Source organism: Sceloporus undulatus, chromosome 1, assembly GCF_019175285.1.
Source record: "Sceloporus undulatus isolate JIND9_A2432 ecotype Alabama chromosome 1, SceUnd_v1.1, whole genome shotgun sequence".
Lineage (NCBI taxonomy): Eukaryota > Metazoa > Chordata > Lepidosauria > Squamata > Phrynosomatidae > Sceloporus > Sceloporus undulatus.
This window is the reverse complement of record NC_056522.1, coordinates 181,763,841-181,775,198: the sequence shown is the minus strand read 5'-3', so window position 1 is coordinate 181,775,198 and position 11,358 is coordinate 181,763,841. Positions and strand designations below refer to the sequence as shown.

Below are 11,358 nucleotides of genomic sequence, written 5' to 3'. Positions count from 1 at the left end.
AAAGGGGTGATGTGTTCCTATTACATTATTGGACTGGCAGGCTTCATATACCACTGCAGTGTATTGTTATTTCAGATCCTGCACTCATACATGGTAGCATGCATATATATATATATATATATATATATATATATATATATATATATATATATATATATATATATAGCCTCCAAGTCACCTGACGACTTATGGTGACCCCATGAATTTCATAGGTTTTTGTAGCCAGGAAATACTTGCCAGTTCCCTCCTCTGAAATGTAGCCTACAGCACCTGGTATTTATTGGCAATCTCCCATTCAATTACTGTACTAACCAGGGCTGCTCTGGTGATCAGGTGGGATCTGGTGCCTTTAGGGTATTTAGGCCCGACACGACAGCATAGGAATGGAGAAATGTAACTGCTGAATTGAGTCTGAATTGTGTCATCAATGCCAGTTTAAAATTTATCTCTCTTTCCCCATTCACATCCCCATCCCCATTCTTGAACCTGGATTTCTTTAACTAGTTTGTGATTTTTTTTTTATATCCCTGCCTGGTGATTGTTATTTTCACAATTTGCTGTTGTACAGCTGGATCTTTAAGACTGGCAGTTGCTGCTGTTGGCACTGTAGAACCCTTTGTTTAAAGAACTTAACATATCTGAATTGTCATAAAAAGTTTATCAGTAGTGCATGCCCTTGTGCCTGCAGAGGTACAAAGAGGCTATTTCAAAGCAGGATGCAAGGGTCAAGAACTCATTCACAGACATTCAAGTTCTTTGTTCTGGGACACTGTTTGGAGTTTCCTTCATCCAAAAGAAATCTTTCTCCCTCTTCCTGACATACAGGGCTTTGTTCACAGCCTGACTGTTGAGTAGCATTCCCATTCATCCATCTCTTCATGGCCTCTTGTAGTAGAACATTCCACTTGCTGCTTGAGAAGTGACATCCATATTTGCCTCACTTGGGGCCTACTCCTCTTTGGCTCCTTTGCCTCCAGATGGGTCTGCCACTTGATCATTATGCAGCCATTGTATCAGAAATGATAAATAATAATAATAATAATAATAATAATAATAATAATAATAATAAATTAATTAACCTTTATTGATAAAGCGCTGTAAATTTACACAGTGCTGTACATACAATCTTTTTAATTGGACGGTTCCCTGCCCTCAGGCTTACAATCTAAAAAGACACAACACAAAAGGAGAAGGGAAAGGTGGTGGGGAAGTGGCCTCTCTAGTAGGATAATACATATAAAATACATAGCAATACAGGAAATGCTTCAATAAAACAGACAACAAAAGAAACATCAAATAGCAAGTGACAATTATGCAATGCCTGGGAACGCTTCTCTGAACAGGATTGTCTTCAGCTCCGTTATGGCTAAAGAAGTGATGGCCCTTGTGTCTCGCGGGGGAAGAAGGTTCCAGGAGTGAGGGGCAGCGAGTGAAAAGGGGCGAATCCTAGATGGGGAAGAGGAAATCCTGGGCTGGGACAGCAGACCTTGGCTACTGGAACGGAGGGCCCAAGTGGGAAGGTGAGGAGAAAGGAAAAATGAATGTTGCTGGTTTCCTTTTCACTGTTGGATTGTTTGCCATTATAGTGAGATCTTGGCTGCTTTACTTTTTATATTTGGATTATTGCAGGTGCTTTAAAATGTGATAGAAATATATGAGATTGCATTATACGAGGTCAAAATATTTATCCAATCTGTGCCAGTATTGTCTATTGGGACTTGCAGTGAGTCTACAAAGTAGAAACTGGTCACATCACAAGCTACCTGATATTTATAGGAGATTCCAGGGGCTGAACTTTATACCTTCTACTTCGGGGATAGGCAAAGTGTGGCCAGTGGTCTGTTTATGCCCCCAAACCCTTTTGGTGCCCTCAAGCGTCCAGGATACACACCACACTCTGGGGACCTAGAAAAAGAAGAGAAGAAAAATGCCAAAATATCACAAAACTGCTACAAAATGTGACACTTTGGCTTTCTTTGCTACCACAATTCCCAACCATCCTCCCAGGGGGTATAAAAATCAACCAAAGTAAAGCTGAATAAAACAATATACTGTATCAAAATCAATGCAGTTGCTTTGGTGGTCAGACAGTGGATAGAAATTGATCCCTGCAGGATTGTAGAAGAATGCAGGATTGTATTTTTTATTGTGTATAGATAATTTGACTTGGAGGCCATGGGGAATGGCGATAGTAGATATCAATTTATATGCATTATTCTTTGAGGATGAAAGAAAGAATAGCAGTCTTTTAAGGTAAGCTTAACCAAGGTTCCAACTCCAAGGTTGTTGTTACAAAAAGGTTTAATCTATAATTATAACTTGAGCAGAACTGATGTCAGATCAGTTGCGCTTGGCCAGCACTGATGACTAGTATTTTTTTTTAACTCTTTAGAGTAAATCTCACTGGTACAGTGGCCTTATGATTTAGGTAGGTGAGAGCTTCCCCCATCTGCATGAAGGACAGCTAGCAACAGTTTCTTCCTCCCAGCTAGGAGAAATAGGGGAAAAAACAAAGCTGTTTGGTCTGTGACGCCTTATCTGTTCCAATGAACATTGCCTCCAGGCAGGCATATAATTAAACAAGGAAGACTAACAGATGATTGATGCATTTTCCTAAGCATAAGCAGAGGCACAATGAGGACAGAGGTATTCTCATAAAGAACACACAAGCCCTATGAATCAAGGCTAGCCCGCGGCTTTAAAATATGTCACTCCTTTGAATTAGGTCTTTCCAAGTGTTTAGAAGGTTCATTACCTTTGAAAAAGTTTAGTATACAAAAGGGAATTTTCAGTGGTTAAAGTAAAGGGTGTTATATACCAAGACCCAAACTTTTTACTATTTGTTCACATAGGTTATTGACCTCACTCTAGTGGGAGTGCATGCATACTTACATGCATTTGAACTTTCAGTTGAGAATCTAAGGGTTTATCATAAAGTTTAAATTTCAGACTATGATGAATGTTTAAAAGCTAGCACTATCATATTTGATATTCTTACAGCATTTTAAACTGTAAAGCAGCCTTTGCAAAGGCCATCAATTTAGCCATCAATTTAGCATCAACCTATAGTATCCTTGTGAATAAGAGACCTTCTGTTATTAGCAGCCTTGTTCAAGTCTTGCAAACCTAGGACTGTGGCTTCCTTTAGTGTGTCAATTCTTTTTACTGTTATCAACCTTTTCCAGTATTGTCTTTTATCATGGCAGTAACATTGAGGAAGGTTTCCAAGGCTATAGAAAAGAGGAAGATCACATTACAGGTGGATGTATGATAAAGGCAGTTCAATCACAATCTTGTATTATAATAGGCAGGAGACTAAGGCGGAAAAGTGGTACCTTGTCCAAGGACCCTGTACTCAATGTGTTCATGGTAGAGAGCCAGAAAGTTGACTTGCCACCATTAACTATTTCACTCAACCAGCACTTAAATTAAAATACAAACAGGAATATCACGACAGTATTCACATATGAGAGAGCAAGCATGGTTGGTAGTATCAGTATTGGGCTGTGACTCTGGAGACCAGGATTTGAATTCCTGCTCAGCTATGGAAACCCATTGAGTGACTTTGGGTAAGTCACATTATTTCAGCCTCAGAGGAAGGGAAAGGAAAACCCCTCTGAACCGATCTTGCCAATAAAATCCCATAATAGATTCGTCCTATGGTTGGCTTTAAGTAGGAAAATACTTGAAGGCACATAACAATAGCTCATCTTTACATATTCAACCAAGGATGTAGCTAAAATAATCAATTGTGTGTGTGTGCGCGCGCACTTATGCACACACACATGCATACCTTCATGTCACCGGTTGACTAATGACAATCCCATGAATTTCATAGCGTTTTCTTTGGTAAGAAATACTTAAAGCTGGTTTTTGCCAATTCCTTCTTCTGAAATATAACCTGTAGCATCTGCTGTTCACTGGCAGTTTCCCATTTAAGTACTAACCAGGGATGACACTTGTTTAGCTTACAGGAACTGGGGCCTTAGAGTCTTTAACTAGTTGTAAAAGCAACACTGTAGTTATGATTCATGTTGTTTCTCTCCAGTAACTCGTTGATGCTTGACTACTGTATATACGCATGTATAAGTCTATAAAGGTCAATAGCAAAATTGGCCCCCCAAAATCTAGATTAATTTATCCATGGGTTAATGTACGTACTGTACTTTAACTCTTATGAAAAAAGGAACCATCACCTTCTCTGGGTGGCAAAAGGCAAGAGCTTAGTCCATCCTGGGATAACCTTAAAGAAGCACCGACCCCCTCTAACCTCTCTATGGTGGCACCACTTCCAACCTTTTTGAATTCCTGGGTGGGAAAATAGTGGTGGCGGCAGCAATATAGTGCTTTGCCTCAGAAGAGCGTCGAGAGGAACTGGACTTTGAAGGGTTTGAACAAGACATCTGTGTATGTTTGTCAGCTTTCCTGGGTTAAAATCAGGCAAAATTGTCACAGTTAACAGTGCTTTATAAATAAAGGTTAATAATAATAATAATAATAATAATAATAATAATAATAATAATAATCCCTGCTAATAGTTGCCACTTTCTTTGCTTTTCCTTTTCATCCTTTTTGACATGCCTGCATTTTTTTAAGCCCTGCCAGTGTCTGGTTGCCTCCCCCCACCCCACCACCCAGCCATCATTTTACCATAGTTGCCTCCTCATCCATCCAGCCTTTAAGCTGAGCTCAAACAGTTATGCCTGCCAGAATTTTGTAAGTTCTTTGGCACTGTTTTCCTTTGCTTTGTCCTTTACATCCTTTGCTACATCCCCTTAAGTCTTACCTTCAACTTATTCACGGGTCATATCAGAATCCATAATTTTGGCCCCCCCAAACCTGCCCTCGACTTATACAGTACATGAAGTCAACTTATAGTCGAATATATATGATATGAAGTGACTATAAGCTTCTGTATCTTGTGCAAGAATTGCTGAAACCATTCTTTAGCAAACAGTATTCCCAGTTTGTTTGTTTTTTAAAGTTATGCTTGAAACTTTCAAATCCATTGTATTAGTTTTGGATCTATTTTCACCTCTTTGCTTAGCCATGAATTTACTGGATGAATATACCATCTTTTAGCCTTACTTATATCAAGGGGTGATTGGGGTGATAAAATGTTTGTGAGGGGATGTATGTGAGAGAACCTTGAGTTTCTTGAACCAGGGACAGGATTCAAATGAAATACAGTTGGTCCTTCCTGTCTGCTGGGCTTTTGTTCTAGGATTTTTAAAAAATATATATTTTCAGCATAAGTATTTTTCTCAGGTTTATACTATTTTTGATGTCAGACCCAGGCTGTGTAAATCAGTAGACCATAGAAGCCTCTACTATCAGAAATAATTTGGATCTGTCCTCCAAATACTGTGATTTGTTTTGTAGTCAATAAAAAAAATATGCATCTCCCATTCTGCTCTTCAATGGACTAATATGTGTGATTCCCCAAAGACTGATTTAATTCTTGAAAGGTTTTTTTTTTCCTATAGGAGGATACTTTTTTTGTTGCAAGATTTATTTAGCAGCTGCATCCCAAGTCCTGTTCCTGGGGAAAGGGTGGAGAGTGAATACTTTACTAGTATAGAGAGTTTGGGTATTCTGATTTTGCATAGGTTGCTGGAATAATCTAGAAACTAAAGGGCAAGAAACGTAACATATAATTCTGTGGACTTCAGGAAAAAAATAAATTCCCCTCAAAGCATTTATCAAAGTGATTTCAATCCAATGATCTGGTACAAAGTCAAAAGATGTAAGCTGTTCTAATCCAATGCTTTCAGCTGCTTAAGATCCAGCCTCCACAGCTAGTTGCCAGGGCCTGGCTGACAAATTCTTCAAAGCATTGAAGCAAGAAAGCCCAGCAGTGCCTAGCGACAGAGCCCTTCTGAGGTTTGCAAACTGACAGCTGTTTGCTTTGGGTTTATATACTACAAAAACAATTCGGGTGGCGAATAACATAAATGGCACCATGTTCCATTCCAGGAGTTTTTTTTATTACAATGAATTTAGCTTTGGGCAAGCTGCCAGAAAAGGCTTATTTTTTTGACAAGAAATTCACTGACGATGCATATTTCTCACCCCTTCGCCCCTGAAATAGAATTCCTCATTTACTCTGCAGAATTCACAGACTGCATAGCTGCACACAGTAACAATTTATGATAATGTAAAATGTTCTTTTAAGGTATAAAATTTTGTACCTGAGTGATTTTGCTGCTCTGTAAACCACTGCTGCCTCTGTTGCACAGATCATTTTAAATATTATTAACCAAGCAGGTACTTCTTAAGTTTGTTTCCATTGCCAGAATCTTACCTCAAGATGTTACATACAATGCCTGATAAGCTTATCAATAACAATGAAATACAGAATATTAGTATAATTAGGAGGGGGAAGATATTTGCAGACTTATATCTGCATGTCATGGGATACAGAGCACCATTTCAGAAACTTTTTTTTCCCAAAATTATCCTTTCAGCTCTAGCAGAAGTCAATTTGATTTGTGAATTTACTTTGTTTTCTTGTTTTCCCCATACTTATTATGATAAAATCTGGGTGCAGAATGAGATCACAGATAAGGAGATGGTGCTTTACCTCCTGGCTGCTTTCACATGTTCTCTTCTATTAAGTGCTTGGGTCTTGCAAACCAAGAGCACGTGTTGGCAATTTTATAGAGGTTGCAGAAAGCAATGCAAAAGGTCCAGCATGATAAGGAATGCCATTGGGATTGGGGGAGGTGGGCAACTAGCTTGGTGGTATTACCCCTCGACAGATGGAAGAAACAGACACTTGCAGTACAGGCTTGCCAGATTTTATCATTGGTTGTGCAGCTGTCTCATGATGAAATTATTTTAAAGCATTTTCATAAAAGAGATTTTTTAGTCTGATATGAATATGCCTTGCAAAATTCAGATCTGTCTTAACCAGGTGACAGATAGCTAATCCTATCGTGGAAGTGCAAGATATGCTGTTTTCAGTAGAACTGGACTCCCTGTAGTGGCAGATGTCAGTTCATGATGGGACGTTGCTGCAGCAGTCTGCAGGCGCAAAGTGAGGGAAAGAGTCTGCCTGTCAGACATCAGTGACCCATCATGGGGGATGGATACTTCATAAGTGAATAGCATTTGACCATGCAGCAGGATCCTTTTTTGTTCTAGATCTCAGGAAAAGCTTACATTTTTATTGTTACTGAATGCTTCTGATCCTGATATCAGAATGAAAATTACATCAGTGTTTTCTGCTAAGCTTTTCTAAAAAGGGAAAATGGTTAAAATGTTATCAGTATTATTAAGTATGATTTTTAAGATTGTTATTTTTGTTATTAAAATGATTATTCCTTATAGAAACTATTTTTCCATTCCTGCAAGCTACAATAATATAATAAATTATTTACAAAATAGATTACATTCTGCTTACATTTAGTACAACAAAGTACTAAAATTGCGCATGCACACACTCTGCCTTTCCACCCCTAGAAAAACATATGCAAAGAGAAAGTAACCTGGACTGCCAACGGCTGGTTTCTGCAGTCACAGGAGCATATTTTTTCATTTACTATCTACACGTTTATCTAAAGATGTACTTGAAATAGTATTGAGAGCCCATAATTTAAGCCAGTCACTCTGTCCACATGGAGTTAACCTGGGGCATCATTTTTTGGGAGGTTTTCAGGGAAGTAGAAGTTCAAGGTGTGACTGCTTAGGATACACTACTCCTAAAGGTAAGTGGTAGCTGAATCTTTCTCTCCAGCTTTTTAAACATTTTCCCCTTCACCATGACCTCAACCCAACTGCCATTACCCTTGACTGGCCCAGCCAAGAACACAGCATCATAGTATTGGATGGGTGCAAATAGTCTTTCAAGGGCTACTTCCACAAGCCATGAGCTCTGCTTTTTATGGAAGCCATAGTTTGTTGATACACCTAAACTGGCAAACCGTGGTTTTCAAGAGCTCTTGAAACCATAGCTTGGCAGCATAGATGAACTGACAAATTAGTATTTATGTAAAAGCATAAGTATCTAATTCAAGCAGTGTTCATCTTGTTTAATGTTAAGATGCCATATTGCAGTGATGGCGAACCTATGGCACATGTGCCAGAGGTGGCACTCAGAGCCCTCTCTGTGGGCACATGCACCATCGTCCCAACACAGACTTCACTAGAGTTTGTCATTAGAAATCCAGAGGGACGTGGCACTTTGCAATAAATAAGTGGGGTTTGGGTTGCAGTTTGGGCACTCGGTCTCTAAAAGGTTCTCCACCACTGCCATATTGTAACATAGAGCAAGATGTCTCTTTGCCATTATGAAGAAAAACTGTTAAAGTTTTTGAGAAAATAAAACTGTGTGGATCCATGTTTCAGCTTTAGACACCATGAAGGTTCAACAGAATAATATTGTATTTTTATATTGTGCACTCAGGATGCATTAAAAGTTTTTTTAAATGGGTATCCAGAATTAACTTGAGAGAATTTACTCTGGTTTTGCTCAAATTAGCAGAAAACTAGATCTATACCATGCACAACCAGAACTGTATTCTTGTTTAATGTGTGGACTTTTCCAAAAGAACGTTTGTTTTGTTCCTTCGAAATACAGGGTAGAATGGTTTATCAGGGACTCAGCCCCAGACTTCATTATAGATGTGATATTTTTATGACAGTTTTGCATGGTAAATAGATTGTTTGAAAGCAATGTCGTATAGTAGATTGCCATGCTAGAATGAACACTTACTGAGGCGTGGTAAACATATTTCCTTAAAGGCCTCAAGATATAATTGTGCAGCATATTCACCATGTAAAATTTTACTAAAAGTGATTTTATTACACTGAGAAGTAAATAGAAATTCAATATGAGAGCATAAATATAGGAGGCAAATCAGCTATGTGAGAGTGTTACATGGGGAGTAGATGTAGTGGTTAATTCTGCAGGTTATTTCCAAGAATGGTAGCCTAAATACATGCTTTTTACTGTTGCCCGCTCAGTAGTCTAGAATTTCATCTGTGGGAATTCTGCTGTCTGCCTTTCCAATCCCCCATTTGATACATAGTAAGAAAATCAGAAGGTTGGCAGTTCAAGCCCATGTACTGCATGATGGGGTGAACTCCTGTCACTAGTCCCAGTTTATGCCAGTCTAGCAGTTCAAAAGCATGCAAATGCATGTAGGTAGATAGGAACCACTTTGGTGGAAAGGTAACAGTGTTTGGTGCAGCCATGCTGGCCACATGAGCACCGGGGTTGTCTTCGGACAACGCTGGCTCTTCAGCTTAGTAATGGAGATGAGCACACCCACTACGCTTGTTTACGACTAAACATTCATGTCAAGGGACTATCTTTACCTTTATCTTTACCCTCAGTTTAAATTGTAGCTTTCAAGAGCTGAAATTACACTGAATTAAATTCCAAACAAGCATTATTCAGTTATAATCATTTAATAAATACTTAGAAATCGGTAACTAGATTTTATCATTATGTTCTCCCTTATTTAAGTATAAATTTATGAAAAGCAATTTTAGGATTTTCTTAAATGGAAAAGAGAGGACTGTTTCAGGGAGCTTTCTATAACTACAAATGATCTCTTCTGCAAAATATTGGTTAATTTTTATCCCCCTAAAGACAATAGTAGGTAAATACTCTATTAGATGGATAACTTAGGTGGGTGAATGGAACATGAAATGACTCTGTCATTCATGTGTTAATGAATCATAAATACTTTTATGCCAATTATTTGGCTCTAGGAAATGTTTTAAAGGATGCATGTTGAACCTTGGAACCCATCTAGGACTAAAATTGCATTTCCCCTCCAAAAGAAACATATCCAAAGAAAATGTAACTTGGACTATCCATGACTGGTTTCTGCAGTTACAGGAGCACATTACAAAGGCAAACAGGTAGCAGAATTCCCTCAAAAATAATTATTCATTCCTTATTTCATCCATTTAAGGAACATTTGGGGTGAGGAGTGATTGTCTGTGCTTATGGCCAGTCACTGAAACCACTGCCAATTCCTCTTTCCATAAACCCAAAGTAGCATGTAAAGTTATCAGGTTATTTATACTCATATGTGTGCATTTCTTGTACCTGCTCTCCTTTTACAGTTCACTGACCATGAACTTAACCTATCTGACACATTCTAAGTGATGGAAATGTACTTCAGTATAAATGTTTGCTCTGAGATCTTATCACTGAAAAAGAAGGGGAAACTAAAAATTATTGTATCTGGTGCATTAACAACCACTGGAATTTGTCAGGTCTACTTTTAGAAATGGTCCTGTTTAGACATTTTAACAAAAAGTATCCGACTGCAAAAATTAGCAGATGAACTATAGGCCCAATGTAGTTGTAAACCTAGATTTTGTAGTCACACTGTTTGTCTAGGTTTTTTGTTTTTTTGTCCTTTGGTGAGGCAGGGTGAGGGCTATTCCCTCACAAGCATAGTTTGTGCTCCATAGATTCCTGTTTTGGAAGATTTTCTACTTTACCTTTGGTTCATTCAGGGATTCAGAAATACTGGGAATGTCACGTGGTTCAATTTATTCATATAGTTCACTTTGCACTTTTAGCATGGCTTTCTACCTTTGTATCACCTCTTGGCCTCTTCTCATGATATCTGGTCTGCCTATACAGCTGAGATGGCCCTGCTACAAATGTAGAAGTGCTTGATGTCTTCTCCTCTCTCTTATGACATGGATTTCAAAACTATTATTAACAAATAATATAATCGGATAAGATAGTTACAATTTCAAAAGGAATTGTCATCTTGTATTGACCCCATATCTATAGAAATCCATCACTCAGCTAATGTAAAACTTCTTGAGAAAACTCTATTCACATTTATTCACCAATATACATCTATTTTTAGAGAGCCATTGTTGTGTAGTAGTTTCAGGAGATAGGGGTTGACATCCCAGCTCATCCATGGAAATGCACTGAGTGGCATTGGGCAAGTCATATTCTCTCAGATTAAGACAAAGCAATGTTAAACTACTGGATAAATTTTGCCAAGAGAAACCTTCCATAGGGCTACTATAAGTTGAAGTTGACTTGAAGGCATGTGACATCATAACATCATACATCTATTTACCCTGCCTCCTTCTCTTCTATCAGCCTAATTTTCTCTGAGTTGGGTGCAAAGCAGAAACAGAGAACTTGTGCATACTCCATTATGCAACACTTTTTAATGTATATACAGAGGATAAGAAGAGCACTTATTTTTCTGTATTTCATTTTATATTTTATTCAGCATTAAGACCAATATCTCTCCATAATTAAGTGTATGTGGGTGAAAAGTTTGTTCCCAGTTAAAAGTGGAACACATGTCACTTTTTATAAAGGCACATACAAGTCTGGCCAAAGGGCGTACAATGCACTTTGGT

At 38.3% G+C, this 11,358-nt stretch overlaps 1 protein-coding gene across 1 annotated transcript in view; it reads left to right on the top strand.

Moving 5' to 3' along the window:
- MACROD2 (mono-ADP ribosylhydrolase 2) overlaps positions 1-11,358 on the top strand; it is a 1,190,526-nt gene that overhangs the window by 67,024 nt on the left and 1,112,144 nt on the right. The gene's annotated exons all lie outside the window — the stretch shown is intronic.